Here is a 17802-nt window from a genome sequence, read left to right as displayed (position 1 = left end):
TTTATTATGTTTTTTTTCCCTACTGCCCATCATTTACTTTTGATTCTTTTTTTCTAGGAGATAGTCTCAATTTTATCCTCCAACCCTTCTATGCAGTTTTTCATTTTTCCTATATATTTTTATTTTCTCAAAGCTCTTTTTAGTTTTCTGAGTGTTTCTTTTTTATTGTGTACTGTCCTTGTTTCATGGATACAATAACTTTCTTATCCTTCTGAGGATATTACTGATGAGTATTTTGTTCTGCCTTTGTTCATTGTCTTTGTTTTTTCCAAAGTTACATTTCCTGTATGTTGTTATTGTTAATTTGTTTTGGCTTTCCTCAAAAGCCTGATAACTCATCACCGTTCATGTGTATTCAGGAGTAGGGTGCTAGGAAGCTGACTGGAAGATCTGGGCATTTGAGCAGGGCTTGTCCAGAGGAGGACCTCACTGTAGGGTGATCTGCTGAAGCTCTTTGGTTGGAGGATCCCGACTATTAACGTCTTGAGATCTCTTTTCAGCCTGGTGAAGAATCTTCCAGCTTTCTTCCTGGAGGGTATAAACCTGGCTGCCCACAGCTTTCTGTGAGCCACTGGGAAGTCAGAGTGAGTCTCCCGGTTCAGTATGTGGATTTTCACTTAATCCCTTGCCATATTCAGCCCTGAGTTCCTCTGTCCCCAGTGGTCTGGGGTCCTGAGTCCATTGTATCCCTAGTTTACTCCTCCAGAGACCAAACTTCCGGTCTTCTCCTGGGTGGTGAGGCAAAGCTCTTGCTGGTTGTGCAAAGGAGAGTAGGGGATGAAGATGAAGGTGGTTCTAACCACATTTTAAACAGGCTGTTGGGAATTCCCTGGTGGTCCAGTGGTTAGGACTCGGCACTATCATTGCTGGGGCCCAGGTTCGATCCCTGGTCAGGGAAATAGGATCACACACACACACACACACACACACACACTCACACACACACACACACACACACACACACACACACAAACAGGATGTCAAACATCCTTCTTGTTCGAAGGTGCTTTTTTACTCTAGCATTCAAAAAGAACCTATTTCCGCCCATTCCTGAGCCGCCCTGCTCTGAGGTTCTGGGGCACAAATCTGATTACTTCCTGACTTCCCTACCACTAGCTTAGAATTCAGCTTTTTCAGGGCTGTTAAATCAGCTACCAGTAAGTCATCTGCTTTTCAGCATGCAAAATTGTTGCCTTTGTCGCCTTTCCCATTCTCTTTTGTCTTTGCGGGTTTATGCTTTAGAAAAACCCTGTAATTATTGTTTTAGCGGCACTGCCAGAGGCAGGGAAGATATACAATAGTACTGTAACTAGAAGCTGCACTTTGTGTATCCTTAAGATGTTTAAAATGCTGTCAAGAATCTGACATACTATGTTTGTCATTTTAATTTAAATACATAGGCTAATGCAAATGATTAAGTTGGTAGTCAACGTTTAAACTTAGGAATATCTATTAAATTTATAATGATTTTCAGATGCTTAAACGTTTAAAAGAGTTTGCTCATCTACATTTTTAAGTTTGTTACTCTACAGTTTTATAAACATGTGGTTTGATTTTGTTAGATTTGTAATTATGACTCTTTAGATTTCAGAAGTACTTGAGAAAACCAAATATATTAAATTCATGAGATAGATTGAAATGCTTAAGAGGATTTAATCATGTTTGTCAGTGTTATTTAAATTTAAGAGAATTTATTAGATTTACAAGTTTTGTGGCTTTAATTTATAATTTTTGAGGTAATTTTATTAAGTTTGTAAACTGTGCTTAAATGTTTAAGGGATTACAATTTGTTAAATGTATAAGCTAATTAAACATTAATCAAAGAACAATGAAAATGAGTGTTTTAATTTTAATACAAAATTACTTGATTTATAATTGAATTTCCTAGATTTGTAAGTTGTATTTGAGGGTTTAAAGAAAAAGAGGTTTTTAACTTCTAACTTTAATTGAATATTTGTGATAAACACAAATAATTGTAATAAACTTAAAATGTTTCTAATAAACTATAAGTAATTACAAATAATTGTAAAATAGATTTTCTTAAATCAGATTTAAAAGATTTATATAGGAATTTGGGGACTATCGGGTGGCCATTTGGAAAAAGAAAATTGATTTATGCCTCACATCAGGATAAATTACAAATAGATCAAAGATCTGCATGTAAAAAAAATGAGACCATACAAGTACTAGAAGGAAAAAAAAAATAGTGAATCCTCTAATTATCTTTCTAACTATGTCTCAAAATCCAAAAGCCAGAAAAGAGGAGATTTATACATTTGATTATATAAATATGAAAAACTTCTGTACGGCAAAGTCGCCAAAGACCTGTACGGAAATGTTTAAAGCAGCTTTGTTCATAATACACTGTATCTCCGAACTGGAAACAACCAAAATATCCATCAACTGGTAAACAGATAAATACACCCAAACGAAAAAATATTACTCAGCAATAAACAGAACTGCTCATACATGCAAAAACATGGTTGAATCTCAAAAGCATTATGCTAAGTGAGAGAAGCCAGATATAAAAAAGAACCAGATAAACTGTATGATTCCATTTAGGGCACGCTGAAAAAGGCAAAACAGAAATCAGGTCAGTGGTACCAGGGGATGGAGTTGGGAAAGAGGACTCACTGCAAACGGACATGAGAAAACTTTGGGGTTGGTGAAAATATCGTATATCTTTATTATGGTGGTGGTTATACATTTATCAAATTCATGGAACCTAAAAAGGGTAATTTTCACTGTACTAAAAGCATAGCAAGAAGCCTGATTTAAAAAAAATACAGCAAACAAAGACAAAAGAAAAATGATAAACTGGGAAAAACATTCACAGTTAATATCACAACAAAGGGTTAATCTCCCTAAAGAGTTGGTAGAAATAGAGAAACGACCAACAAATTCATTTTAAAAGTGAGCAAGGGGCTTCCCTGGTGGCGCAGTGGTTGCGCGTCCGCCTGCCGATGCAGGGGAACCGGGTTCGTGCCCCGGTCTGGGAAGATCCCACGTGCCGCGGAGCGGCTGGGCCCGTGAGCCATGGCCGCTGAGCCTGCGCGTCCGGAGCCTGTGCTCCGCAACGGGAGAGGCCACGACAGAGGGAGGCCCGCGTACCACAAAAAAAAAAAAAAAAAAAAAAGTGAGCAAAAGACAGGAAAACCAAGTTCACAGGAAAAAAATTCACATGGCCCATAAACATGAGAAGATGCTCAGTTTCACTCAGAATAATAGAAAGCGTATGAAAATCACACCGACGTTATGTGTTTTCTGTTTCTCATCTACCCAGACTGACAAAATCCTAAAGACTGAAAACACGCTGTTAGCAAGGCTGTGGAGAAACAGGAAATCTCATGATTATGGTACAACAGCTAGGGAGGGCAATTTAGCACGGTCTAATAATAAACGAGGTTCTCCATTGAGGTATCATTTGCAAAAGCTAAAAAGATTAGAAGCAACCTGCGTGTGGCAGCAGGAGACTGGTTGAATAAACTTTTCACACAACCATACAAAGGAGTATGTACTTGTCATTCTCTGTCCTAAAAAAGAATGAGGAAGATCTCCATGTGCTGCCAGGGAGGGACCTCCAGAACATATGGTGAGGTGAATCCCCCCGCTAGAACATTAGATCCAGGAGGCTGGGAGTCTTTGATCGTTTTGCTCATTGCTATTATCTCAGGATCTAGAAGAGTGTCAGTAATATAGCAGGAACTAAAATAAAAAAAAAATTCTTGAATTAATGAATTGCCTGATCCTATCGTGTTGTTTTTATTTTCCCTTATGGCTTATCTTTTTCTTATCAATTCATAAAAGGTCTTTCTATCCTAAGTAGTGGTTGTAATTCTTTGTTCGACAAGGGTGTCAACTGACATTGTTTATGCTATATGCACCATTTCAGAAACGTAACGTTTTTTTCTTTTTCTTTTTTGGCTGCAAGCAGGATCTTAGTTCCCCAACCAGGGATTGAATCCGTGCCCCCTGCAATGGAAGCACGGAGTCTTAACCACTGGACCACCAGGGAAGTTCCCAGCATTTTTTTCTAAACTTAAATCTTGAAATTTTTTCCCTTATGACTTTTGTGTTTCCTATATTAAGAAGGCCTCCCACACTTGAAGGTTACTCATATATTTTCCTAAACTACATTCCTAATATTTAATATCAATATAATTCACCGCATCAATAAATCAAAGAGAAAATATCCTAGGATTAGATTAATCAAAGTCCCAAAATGCTGACAAAATTCAGTAGCCATTCCTAATATACATCCTAAGTAAAATAGTGATAGAATGAAACTACTTAAATATAAAATATATTTACACACACACACACACACACACACACACACACACACACACTCACATATATACAAACCCATACACCTGGTAAACACCATATTGAATGGTAAAGTACTGAAGCCTTGACATATAAATCAGGAACAAGGCCGCTTTTACTCAACAGTACTTTTGGTTTTCTAGCTAATACAATAAAATAAGAAAATAACTGGAAGGAAGAGAAGGTGTTTTAATAGATAGAATAGCTAAAAATCTACTTTTGAATAGAATTCATGAAAATTTAATAGGGAGATTGGATATACGAAATTATATATAAAATAGCTTTATTTAAAATAAATAATTTATATATAATATTTATAATATAAGCAGTTAGAAATGGATATGGGAAAAAATGCACCCCACATACAATAATTTAAAACACTAAAATACCTAAAAATAACGAACATAAAGGTTACAGAACCTAATAAAAAAATGCTATTCAATTTTACTGATGGTTCTAATGCCAATACCTGAACAAACTGAGTGACGTTTCATATTCTAAGATTGGAAATTTCAATTTCTAAAAAAAGAAACTCACCCTTTCCCAAATTAATATATAAACCTAATGCAACAACAATCAGAATTCAGTTTCCTATTTTGGTAAGAGGACAAAATTTTGTAAAATTCGTATTATAAAATAAATATGTGAAAATTGCCAAGAAAAATCTTGGGAAGAAAGAATAATATCTTGCAATGTATTAGAATGTAATATAAGGTGATTATAAATAAATAGTATGGTATTTATATATAATAAACAAACATACTGGTAGACTAAAGTTCAGAAGTAGCGTCAGATGTAAATGGGAAACTAATGTATGGTAAAGGTATTATTTCAACTTGAGAAGAAAAGGATGAATTAACAAATAGTGTTGATATGATAAGGCATCTACTTAAAAGAAATAAATTTAAACTTCTACCTCCAACTACATTCAAAAATAAAATCTTGATGGACTATGATGATAAATGCAAAAAGTAATACTACAAGATTTTATGGGAAAAGTATTACTTTAAAAACAATAAATAATAATAATACCATTTTTATTTTATAAAGTGGCACAGGAACGAGGGATAGCACCACACTAAGACTTATTATGCATGCTTTAGTACCATCCTTATTCTCTGGCTGAAATCTTGGAATCAAAATTCTAGAGGTGACTGATCAGAAGCTATTATTTTGACTTGAAAATTCACTACAGAGGTGGTAGCTGTTAGATTTGCTTCCTCTCCTAGGTCATGAGATCCAGAAATTAACTTTAAGCAATATTCTTTATTTAAAAACATTCTATTACAATAAATCATATTGGAGGTCCTACAGAATTCACGATTACTCTCATTTTCTCCTTACCATGCATCATGACTTGGCTGTTTACACCTCAGACACAATCTCTTACGAGGCAGATTTTCTGAAAGCAAAACTTGTACAATATTTTGCATAAAGGAAAGAGAATAAATAAGAAAACTATACATACTGATGATAAATATATTTCCGAAACATATCCAACATGAGTACTTTTGATTCAGGGGGGAAAAGAGTCATGTAAGTAATGAGAGCATAAAACACGGACATCATACCAAAGTGGATGGATGTCACTGAGTTCCTACAGGTGAAGGCACAAATGGGGCTTCAAGCACATCAGAGCAGGTGCTTTGGACCCAGAGGGACATTCCAGGTGAGGACTTACTAGCGGGTAGCCTTGGCGGGGCTCATAATCTCTGTGTGCCTGCTCTTGTTCATATCTTCTGGGAGGATTAACATGAACTGATATGTGAACATGTGCTTAGCAGAGTACCAGATACATTTTAATTTTTCTTTCCTATCGAATTATTACTGGAATTTGTTAACATGACCGGCCAAGAATACAGACGTAGCTCCCTAGGTTTAGAAGATGCACAGATCCACTCTTGCAGCTCCAGTTAAAAAACGTGATGAAACCCACAGTTTTCTAAGTCTGGAGACGGTGGGACCGTTCCCAAGTGCAGGAAGGCAGTGCGAGTCAAGGCCCCGCCAGTCACTTCTAACACACACTTTGCAGAGGCCTGACCCCCAAACACTAAGGGTGTCTGCCAGATGGGTGTGCTAGAAATCTCAAAGAAATTCAGAGTGCTCTACAAACAGTGAGATCAAACCAAGACAAAAAAAGCTCTGAACACAGACGCAAGCGGAGCCTTTTCTTTCCTTCTTTCTTTCTTTTTTTTTTTTGCATTAGTACAATATTATTTTTTCCAGGCATTCTGGAACAATGCCTGGAAAAAAATAATACAATCTGGAACCCTCTCGCCAAAACCTTCCTGGATATGGGCAGGAAAAGTGACTAAGCAGGTAGGAAGGCCCCGGTGTCTACGGCTCCACTTCGCAGGGTGAATTTAGAGATGTACCTGCCCCTAAGCCTGTAAGCTGCTTCCTTATAAAATTACTATTTACAATTGGAAGGTGTCTATGCTTTCGCTTTTGGTACAAAATAGTAATCTACTGGTAAAAAACTTATTTTAAAAATCTCCCCCAGGAACTTTCCTGGTGGCGTAGGGTTTAAGACTCTGCATTCCCAATTCAGGGGGCCTGGGTTCCATGTCAGGGAACTAGATCTCACATGCATGCCGCAACTAAGGAGCTGGCAAGCCACAACTAAGGAGCCTGCTTGCTGCAACTAAGACCCGGCGCAACCAAGTAAATAAATAAAAAAATATTAAAAAAAAAATCACCCCCAAGTTTCTCAGGGTTACTTAGAAGTAGCTCTGCTCTACACATGCTGAATTCCCTGGCAGGGAAGGAGGGGACATCAGACCCAACTGACCAAGAAGCTGACAGTTTCTCTCTTGATTAGATAAACATTTGCCATCAGAAAGACTCTGCACTTCCACTGCAGGGGCACGGGTTCAATCCTTGGTCGGGGAGCTAATGTCCTGCATGCCATGCAGCCAAAAAAAAAAAAAAGAAAAGAAAAGAAAAGAAAGAAATACAGTCTCTCTCTCTCTCTCTCTCTCTCTCTCCTTTCTCTCCAGCGGGAGCTAGTTATATCTCCTCTTGTTCCCTGGTACTGCTCTCTTCAAATGCATCCTCAGGTACAGCCCTACCATTCGGTAAGGGGACATTTCATAGTTTTATTTCTGTGTCTTCTTTCCATTTCTCTCCACGTTTCCCTCTTCCCTTGGTTTGCTTTCTTCTTGTTTGTAAAATGAACACCAGCTACCAAAGACTTGCATCTATGCCCTTTTCAGTGCCTGTCTGCTAGTCAAAAAACAAACAAACGAACAAAACCCAATAAAACATTTTTATTTCTGGGATTTAAATATTTCCTAATTATTAAATATATCAAAATTGGATATACTTTGTTGAAAATTCCTCAGCATCTGTTATGGATTGAACTGTGTTCTGCCCCAAATTCCTATGTGGAACTCCTAACCCCAACTGTGACTATATTTGGGGATAGGGCCTTTCAACAAGTAATTAGGGTTAAATGAGGTCATAAGGGTGGGGCCCTAATCCATCAGGACTGATGTCCTCCTAAGAAGAGGAAGAAACGCCAGGGATGCACATGAACACAGGAAGGGCCGTGTGAGGACACAGTGGAGGGTGGCCATCTGCAAGCCAAGGAGAGAGGCCTCAGGAGAAACCAAACTTGCCAACACCTTGATCTTGGACTTCCCAGTTTCCAAAACTACGTGAAAATAAATTTCTGTTGTTAAAGCCACCCAATTTGTGGTATTTTATTATGACAGCCCCGGAAGACTAATACAGCTCCCAAAATGATAATGAGAAAATAATAACAGATCTCATCGAGTACGTACCCTGCACCACATGTAGGGTGCTTTATGCTTTATCCCATCCAGTCTTTACAACAACCCTAGGAGGTTAGTATCACTGTACATTTTATAGATGAATAAACTAAGACTCAAGGAAGTTTAGAAAAGCTTGCCCTAACTCATTCACTGCTTAGTAGAATCTGAATCCAGATCTATCTGACCCCAAAGCCTCTAAATCTGTTCCACCTGTTGCCTTATTGGAATGACCAAAAGCCTCAGCTCTTCAATGTCCATAATCCTGGAGGGAAGCAGTAATATTTATAATCCTAATGGTGCTGATCCATGAATTAATATTTGGCATTGGATGCGTTTTTAACTTACATTTGATGGGGGTGTGATTGATGTGCTGAGAAGTCATGGCATTTCATTCATTCCACATTTCACAAGGACTAGGGGCACTGCATTGTTCTAGGCAAAACAGACAAACCCCTGCCCCCATGGAGATTACTTTCTACTGGGGGGGGGAGGGAGATGCCAATAAACAAAACAAGTAAATATATTTCATAGTGTATTAGAACGTGACAAATTCTGTGGAGAAAAGTAAACAAGGAAAAGAAAATAGGGAGTGTCGGGTGGCAGATGGGGGTTCCATTTTAAATAGGGTGGTCAGGGCAGGTGTTATTTGAGGCCTGGAGAAGCCAGATGGTGAGACAGAGGAGCTAGTAAACTGCTTTGCTGCTCACCCAGCATGCTCCATGTAGCCCTCCCAAGCATGCGGGCAGTAAGCAAAGTTCCCTCAGCATCCTATCCTAAAGCTGAGGTGCTCACTGGAGACAAATGGTACATGTATTTTATATTATAACCATGGGATTACATCTAATAGCCTTTCCTGCTAAACTGCAGATTATAAGGCAGAATAAGAGCAAAACAGCAATCATGAGCACTTTATTCAAATGCTTTGATATTCACTCATGCATTTGTTTTCATGTCTGTATGCTTTCTACAGCCACAGCTCCTTGAAAGCTCTTGTCTGGAGGACCCTGGTTGCACAGCCTGTGGTGCTCCAAGGACAGTGGTGCTTCAAGGACAAAGGACGACCCTGCCTGAAAGTGTCAGCGTTACACCCCCTACTGGACTCTTAATTGCCCTCCCCACCATGTTGTGATAGATACTAAGTTCCTGAGCCCACCTGGGCGACGCCCACCTGGGCAACAGGACCTGTCCCAAATAAGGAAAGGCATCTGCCCTGTCCCACTCCACCCTATAGAAGGAAGGTATATGTGCCTCGACCAATCAGTAAATGAAATTTTCTCCTCGGACCATTCCATTGTTTTCTGGCCATAAAAACTGACCAATAGCACATGTTCGGGCTCGACTCTCCCAGACTACTAGGAAGTTGGCCCACTGTTCTGGCAGCGACCCTCTCTCTAATAAATTCTATCTTCTTTACATTCTCCCTTGTGTCTGGAAATTCTTTTCCAACCCGCGTTCGGACCATGATACAGCCCAGTGCATCTTCCACGTAGAAGATGCTTTTGCAAACACAATGAGGGATTGGCCTCTGAGGGATCAGCACCCTGCTCCCTGACCAGTATCCTTTCTTATCATCACTCCAGCAAGTTGTCTGGAAGTACCATGTTTTGATTATACTGCCATGCATTTGCACATGCATGTCCAATGCCTAGAGCATCCCCTGCTGCCTTGTCCTCTAGAAAAACTCATTCTTCAAGATGCAGTGTGAGTCATGTTATTGTGTCATAACAGTCAGTAAAAGATCTTATTTGTCCGCCACTCACATCACTTGCTAGATTAACTTTGGCACCTTCCTCTTCTCTTTTTGAGGCTGAGTTCAAGTTTCAGAGGAGAGGTGAGTCCGCCATGCCATTATTTACAAGCCAGCGAGAGGTGAGATACCCTCCATCCCATCTGTTCTTGGGTTATCACGGTAACTGGTAAGGGCAGCATCAGCCTCCTCCCAGTGCTCTCTTGGCAACATGCCCCCCCTCCCACCGCTGGTGGATGCAGAAGGAGGCGTCTTCTGACTGCCTGAGTCCTAGACCACAGGGCTGGGGACACCGTGAGGTCTGTCCAGTCATTGCCTTCTCTTGCAACAAGCTGCCGGTGGGAGGCACCTGGACCTCTGAACACTCTCCCACTCCTCACCTGGTGGGGAGGGAGAGGGGGGAGGTCTGCTCAGCTCGGAGCCTCAATCTACCTGGGGAGTCTGCCGGGTTTTTGACCTTCACTCCCCAAAGCAGCTTGGAAGGAAATGGCCAAGGACTCTTCACGTGGACCAGCAGCATCTAAATCCTCCTTCCCTCTTCTCTGCATGTCTTCTCCCACCTACAATCTGGGAGCTTTGCTGGGTTGTAGAATAGGGGGGCAGGCTCTCTGCACATCCTAACCAATCTATTGTCTGTGCCAAAAACTTGTCTCCCTCCCTCATCCAAAGTTTGGGCTTTTGAAATTTAAAATCGTATGCCCTTGCATTTCAAAGCCTGGTCTTGGGGAACTCCCCTAAGCCAGGAATGAAACTGATTTAAAGGAGGAAAGCACTTATTAGAGGGAAAAGAAGATAAAATAATTCAAGGAAAAGTTCTCAATTAAACCTTAAGTTTTGTCTGGTCTGCCATCTGGTATGATAGCGTAAATTTCCAAATATACAATTTAAAATAAAGCAACGCCTAAAAATATTTACATGAGGTACAGAAATTAAAATAATTTATAAAATGTTCTCTTGGGGAGAAAAAGCATTTTCTTGAAAAAAAGGTTAAAGGAAACATATTTTATTCAAAGAGTTCTTTTCCCAAGTTATACCCATGACCACAAATGCAAGCTTTTGAGAGTTTTTTTTTTTTTTTTTTTTTTTTGCGGTACACGGATCTCCCACCGCTGCGGCATCTCCCGTTGTGGAGCACAGGCTCCGGACGCACAGGCCCAGAGGCCATGGCTCACGGGCCTAGCCGCTCCACGGCATGTGGGATCCTCCCAGACCGGGGCACGAACCCGCGTCCCCTGCATCGGCAGGCAGACTCTCAACCACTGCGCCACCAGGGAAGCCCTTGTGAGAGTTTTCATGTCAATATTTATGAAGTTCCATTCTAGGGCTCAAGTTTAACAGCTGGCCGAAGCATCCCAGGCTCTTTCTGTTTAAGCTACACTGGAATCGAGCAAAATCATCTGACAAGCCATACAATCTAGGTCTTTCCTGGCTTCTAGCCTCTGACTTCTGGCCACCAGTGGAACTCACCTTATCTCCACACCTCCCATCTGTCCTTCATTCTCTTGCAGATTCAGCTCTTGATTTTTTATTTGGGCTGTGATTTTAACACAAGGTCTTGGTGCCATATGTCTTGTCAGCTCCCCAGTCCTAGGGCTCAGGGTGGCTCCTGGAAGCTATATGCTAAGATTCATTTTTTTAAAAATAGATCTATGAGGGCATTCAGCCTCACTTATTTATTTTATTTTATTTTTTAAATATTTATTTATTTATTTGGTTGTGCCGGTCTTAGTTTCGGCAGGAGGGCTCCTTAGTTATGGCATGTGAACTCTTAGTTGTGGCATGCGTGTGGAATCTAGCTCCCTGACCAGGGTTCAAACCCGGGCCCCCTGCATTGGGAGTGCGGAGTCTTCACCACCGTGCCACCAGGGAAGTCCCAAGGTTCATTTTTCCTGAGACAAAGTAAACAAAATTTCCTCCAGTTGGCTACCATCCATTGTGTTGCCTATTTCTCAGAGATGAGATTTTCAAACTGTTGTCTGTGCACTGTCTCCAATTCCTCATCCCATCTCTTTTCAACCTACTGCACCCTAGCTCTGTAGGCAGATAGGGTAGGGGGTCCCCTGAGAAAGAGAACCAGGTACGGCTTTCTCGACAGAAGAAAAGCCATTTGGGGCCTAAGCCATTTGGTAACCGAAGCCTGGCCACAATGCTTGCCCTTGAACAGGTATTAGTAATTAATGATCTTCAGGGAACAAAAGAATGCAGGAACAAAGTGTTATCAGGCAAGAGAAGTAACAACAGCAAAGATAATATATCAGTTGTAAAGACTCCCAGTTCTGTTTCAGCAGTAAAGATTAGCCTGAAGCACTCAACCGCCAGATCAACTGGAACCTAAGGGATGATGATGTTGATCTTTTCTGTTCCTCCTAACTTACTTCAGTCCGCTACAGCTTGGACTCTGTCCACCGACAGCGCAAGCCTCTTCGTGAGGATGCATGTACCTTTAGCTTAAAACTTAACCAGCTTTGCTGCTTAGGAGACACCGCTTTGGAAAACATCCCCCGTGCTCTCCTTACGCATTGCAGGCAAGAGTAAATCCTTCCTTCTCTCTGATCTCTGGCTTGGTTGTGTCTTTTGGCTCAACACCCACCAAGGGACAAACCCAGTTTTTCAGGTAACAGCCCCACAGTGCTTCATGGGCGCTGCTACTTCTTAAGTCAGCAGTGATCTCTGTAGTGGCTTAATTGGGAAACATGTACTCATTCATTCAAAAAAATGTATCGCGGGAATTCCCTGCCGGTCCAGTGGTTAGGCCTCCCTCTGCTCTTTCACTGCTGCGGGCCTGGTTCAGTCCCCGGTCAGGGAACTTAAGATCGCGCAAGCCGCGATCTTTCTTTTTGGCATGGCCAAAGAAGAAAATTAAAACAGACAAACAACAACAACAAAAACAACAAAAAAATTTACTGTGTGTCAACCACATGCCATGCACTTACTGTTCTAGGTGCTAGGGACACAGCAGTGTAGGAAGTAATTAAAAGTCCCTATATCCATGGAGTTTACATTCTCGCAGGGGGAGAGAGACCGTGTAGATTTACTTCTTTATTGTTGTCCCTATTTCAGTGATATCCCAATCTCAACCCCCCAAAGCCTGGAAAAGCCTATACTTCTTCACCCCAATTTAATCAGTTGCTAAGTGTCAATTCAACTCCTAAATCTCTCTCTAAATCCACCCCTTCTCTGTATTCCCACTACTTGCCTTAGTTTGGCCATGACGGAAATATTTACACCACAGAAACTGGCAATTGCTACGCATCAGGGCTTTTTCCCTTGGAGAACCAGTTGTAAACCATTTACCAGCCTATTGCTGATTAAGGAACCCTAAGTGTTTTCCTCTCGGACAGGTCCAAAGGTTTTCTATTCTCTACCAACCCGATTTACCCTCCTGGAAGTCATCCTTCATACATCTGCTGCCAGGGTACTCCTTCTGAAACATCAGTGGGATCGTGTCAACCCTCTGCTTAAAGCTCTTCCAGGGTTCCCCATCCCTTTCAAGGCATTGGCACTACAGATAAAATGCTCCTTGATCTGGCCCTGTTTATCGGTCCCAGCCTATGCCTTACCTTACGTTTTAATCTGTCTACAAACCAGTACCTGTACTTGTCTCCCTCTCCTCTGTGCCTTTGTGTTGGCTGTTCCTTCTGCCTGGAATACTTGGCTAATTCTCAGGCATCTCACAAGACTGTTAAGGTGTGCTATTTTGAGCTCCCTTTTCACAGCCAGGCTGGTTTCATGCCTCGTCCGTGTTCCCTCACAGGACCCTGTGCATAAATCTGTCACAGCATGTAAGCCACTGCACCGAAACTGGTTTACCTCTTGTGGAGTGGCTGGTTAGCCTGCTTGGGACTGTGACCTTCACTCTGATCCTGGAGAAGAACAGGGCTTTCTGTAGTCCTGTCTTTGACCCTTCCCTCATCTTACTGGGTAGACTGTACACAGTCTTCTTGGGTGATCTCATCCATCCCTAAGACTCTTTCCTTGGATTCCCACCATCAGTATATTGATGATTCACCACTTATACCTCCAGCCCCGATCTTCTGGCCTAAGGAACATCTCTACCTGGATATGCCACCTCAATGTCTTCTCCTCTAGCCGCCTTTTCCTGGGTTCTTGTGTGGGGAATGCCATTACCAGGGCTCAGCACACTCCAGGCAACAGGCCAAATATGATCACAGCTTGAGCTAAGAATGGTTTCTACATTTTGGAAAAGGAAAGAACAAAAAAACCATAAACACAAAGTAGAATATACAGTGGAGACCATATATGGCCCACAAAGCCTAAAATATTTCCTGGGATTCCCTGGTGGCGCAGTGATTTAGAATCCGCCTGCCAATGCAGGACACACGGGTTCGAGCCCTGGTCTGGGGAGATTCCACATGCTGTGGAGCAACTACGCCCGTGCGCCACAACTACTGAGCCCACGTGCCACCACTACTGAAGCCCGTGTGCCTAGAGCCCATGCTCCACAGCAAGAGAAGCTACCGCAATGAGAAGCCTGCACACTGCAACGAAGAGTAGCCCTCGCCCGCCGCAGCTAGAGAAAGCCTGTGCGCAGCAATGAAGACCCAACGCAGCCAAAAATAAATAAATGAATTTTTTAAAAAATAAAAAATTTCCTATCTGGCACTTTACAGAAAAAGTTCGCCAACCTACAGGCATCACTGTTTTCCAAAGAACCTGGGAATCAATAATAGTATTAATCAATTAATAATAATAATTAGCAAAAATTGAGTTTACCCTGTTGAGACACTGGGTGTGCTACACATTTCACTTTATTCTCTCTCTCAACCATGGAATATGAGGAATCCCTGCCCATGTTTCTGAGCCAGTTAGGACCCATGCCCATGCCACTGTCTACGGTACAACTTTCTCTCTTACTCCAAATCTGAACAGTAACCAGGTCTTCAAAAATTTTTTATCCTCCTAAACATCTCTCAACTTTGTTGATTTATATTCTTTACAACTACATCTTCCAGTCCGTAAGATCCTAGAAAGCAAGGACAAGTATTTTTTCTTTCCTGCATGTTCAGCACCTGCTGTTAAAGATAATTATGTGGGGCTTCCCTGGTGGCGCAGTGGTTAAGAATCCGCCTGCCAATGCAGGGGACGCAGGTTCGAGCCCTGGTCTGGGAAGATCCCACATGCCGCGGAGCAACTAGGCCCATGCGCCGCAACTACTGAGCCTGCGTGCCTACAGCCCATGCTCCGCAACAAGAGAAGCCACTGCAACAAGAAGCCCACGCACCACAATGAAGAGTAGCCCCCACTCACCACAACTAGAGAAGGCCCGTGTGCAGCAACGAAGACCCAATGCAGCCAAAAAAAAAAGATAATTATGTGAACGAAGAAACTTCATTTACATACTGGGTTTTCATGTTATAGTTGAGGAAAGAGAGATTCAGGGGGTAAGGTTGCACCGCTAACAAGCTTTTTTTTTTTTTTTAACAAGATTCTAATTCAGATCTGTCTGACACCAAAGTTCATGTTACTTCAATTATACCATTTTGTCATCTTCTCCCTTTCCACTGGCTCCTTCCTCTTAACCTGCAACATGCTCAAACCTTTCCTTTCCAATAACTACAACAATCCTTTGATCATGCTTTCCCTACCTTTATAAATAAATTGCTTGGAAAAAGCAGCCATTTTCCTTGTCTGTATTTCCTCATTTTTCATTCACACACATCATGTTACAGAATCCATCTTGCAAATACCAGGATCCTGCCAACCTCCATATCTAAGGGTACGCCTATCTTGATTTGACCATACAGCTACCCCTCCACCCCCATCCGGAAGTACAGCATTCCTATGAAACCTTTCCTAAACCGGAATGGTATAAAGCAAAGAAGCCATGACCTTGGGACACATCTTGCTAACGGATGCACAAAATAAATTGAGATCAAGCACAGATGATCACAGACACAGTTCAAAGCTATGGCGACTTGAGGCTGAGATGCCTGTGTGGTTCCTGGGGAAGGAGCTTGACGGCACCACTCTTGCTCCTTGGGGAGTGAGCAACCACTATAACGGGTCACTGTAAAACAATGCTCAAAGCTATTTTTGCTTTTCACCTTTTTTTCCATAAAAGCGAAAAACTTCGGATTTCTTTCAGTTAGTAAAACCAGGTACTAATGTCAGTCTTTCCTAAAGGTTAAGTAGAATAAAGCGAACTTTTGAAAAGTGGGGGATACCTGTACTCTGCGGCATTTGACTACTTCCCTGGTTTCCTCCTCTTCCCAGAATAAACAGTCCCAGATTTCCAAGGCTAAGTTCTCTAGGATTCCTTGCCTTGTAATATCTCCCTGCATTTGCAGAGGATGGTCTAAAATCTCTCCTTCACATCCCAGTAGGGCCTTCTTATGGCCCAAATTCCACACAAGCGTCCCCCGTATCTACTAGAGAGTTTTATTCAGTGGACATGTAACCCACCGAAGTATAACTATTTGTTTATCTTTTGTTACCACCACTAGTCTATAAAGCCATCTCCAAGTCTTAGTGACTTTTTTTTTTTAACCTGCCAAGTGCCCATGGTGAAAGGCACAGACTTGAAACTGGTAAATGTTTACTGAATAAATTATTGAATAAATTAAAACATTAACTTATCCAACTGGCACCCAGCCAGCAAACAGCAGAAATCAAATCAAGAAAGGCGAGAGATTTTTCCAGTAGCCTATATTGTTGAAAAATGACACTAGGTTTTCTAGGTACTAGAACACATCAAATGTGGGATATGAATACATCAAACTATACTTTGGAAGATACAAAATTTTATTTATGTAAATAATATTGATATTTTAATTTATATTTATAGAGTTGTATTAGTAAACATTTTAGATTTACTTTACATTATTTAAACATATCTTTATATGTATACTCATTATGCATTTATGTATTTATTTCTTTTAATTTAAATATCGAAAAGAATGAAGTTAAGATACCAAGCAATTAAATAGCTGAGAAAGCCTTTTTATTAAGAAATTGCCACAGAAGTACTTTGCTGTGAATGAGCAGGCTATCTTCTGTTAAGTGAAATTTAGTTTTTTGGTTTTTTTGATTTTTAGCCGCGTTGGGTCTTCGGTGCTGCACACGGGCTTTTCTTTAGCTGCGGCGAGTGGGGGCTACTCCTCGTCGCGGTGCACGGGCTTCTCAATGCAGTGGCTTCTCTTGTTGCCGACTACGGGCTCTAGGCATGTGGGCTTCAGTAGTTGTGGCACACGGGCTCAGTAGTTGTGGCTCGTGGGCTCTAGAGCGCAGGCTCACTTGTTGTGGCTCACGGGCTTAGTTGCTCCGCGGCATGTGGGATCTTCCCGGACCATGGCTCGAACCTGTGTCTCCTGCATTGGCAGGCGGATTCTTAACCACTGCGCCACCAGGGAAGCCCGAAATTTCGTGTTTTAATCATATCGAGTACATTTAAAAATTAAGACGATAATTCAGCCACAGCTGATTTTACAACAGGGCTTAAAAAGGGGGCTAAATCATCGCTGTCCGCTGCTTTTCTTCTTTTTTGAAATGCTAAGTGAGGGCAGGTGCTGGGGAAATCAACGTGATGAAAGTGAAGAAGGAATTCTCAGGCAGTGGTATTTAAATGACCACAAAAGAGAAAAAGATATTAAACTCCACAAAAGGGCTAAACATTTTGCCGGTTGGGCTTCAGACTCTTTCCAGTCAAACTGGCAGGCAATCCCTCAAATTAAAAAAAGGAAGGTGGGGCTTCCCTGGTGGTGCAGTGGTTGAGAATCTGCCTGACAATGCAGGGACCACGGGTTTGAGCCCTGGTCTGGGAAGATCCCACGTGCAAGGGACACGGGTTCGAGCCCTGGTCTGGGAAGATCCCACATGCCGCGGAGCAACTAGGCCCGTGAGCCACAACTACTGAGCCTGCGCGTCCGGAGCCTGTGCTCCGCAACGAGAGGCCGCGCACCGCAATGAAGAGTAGCACCCGCTCGCCGCAACGAG

General features: G+C 41.8%; 1 protein-coding gene and 1 non-coding gene across 2 annotated transcripts in view; one reads left to right on the top strand and one right to left on the bottom strand.

Moving 5' to 3' along the window:
* Positions 1–17802, bottom strand: part of FBXO36 (F-box protein 36) — a 107036-nt gene that overhangs the window by 52544 nt on the left and 36690 nt on the right. The window lies entirely within an intron of this gene.
* TRNAD-AUC (transfer RNA aspartic acid (anticodon AUC)) lies at positions 827–898 on the top strand. Its single transcript has one exon. It is a non-coding gene; the product is annotated as a tRNA-Asp (tRNA).

This window comes from Physeter macrocephalus, chromosome 2, assembly GCF_002837175.3.
Source record: "Physeter macrocephalus isolate SW-GA chromosome 2, ASM283717v5, whole genome shotgun sequence".
NCBI lineage: Eukaryota > Metazoa > Chordata > Mammalia > Artiodactyla > Physeteridae > Physeter > Physeter macrocephalus.
Note: the sequence above shows the minus strand (reverse complement) of the source record. Positions and strands in the feature narration are given on the sequence as shown.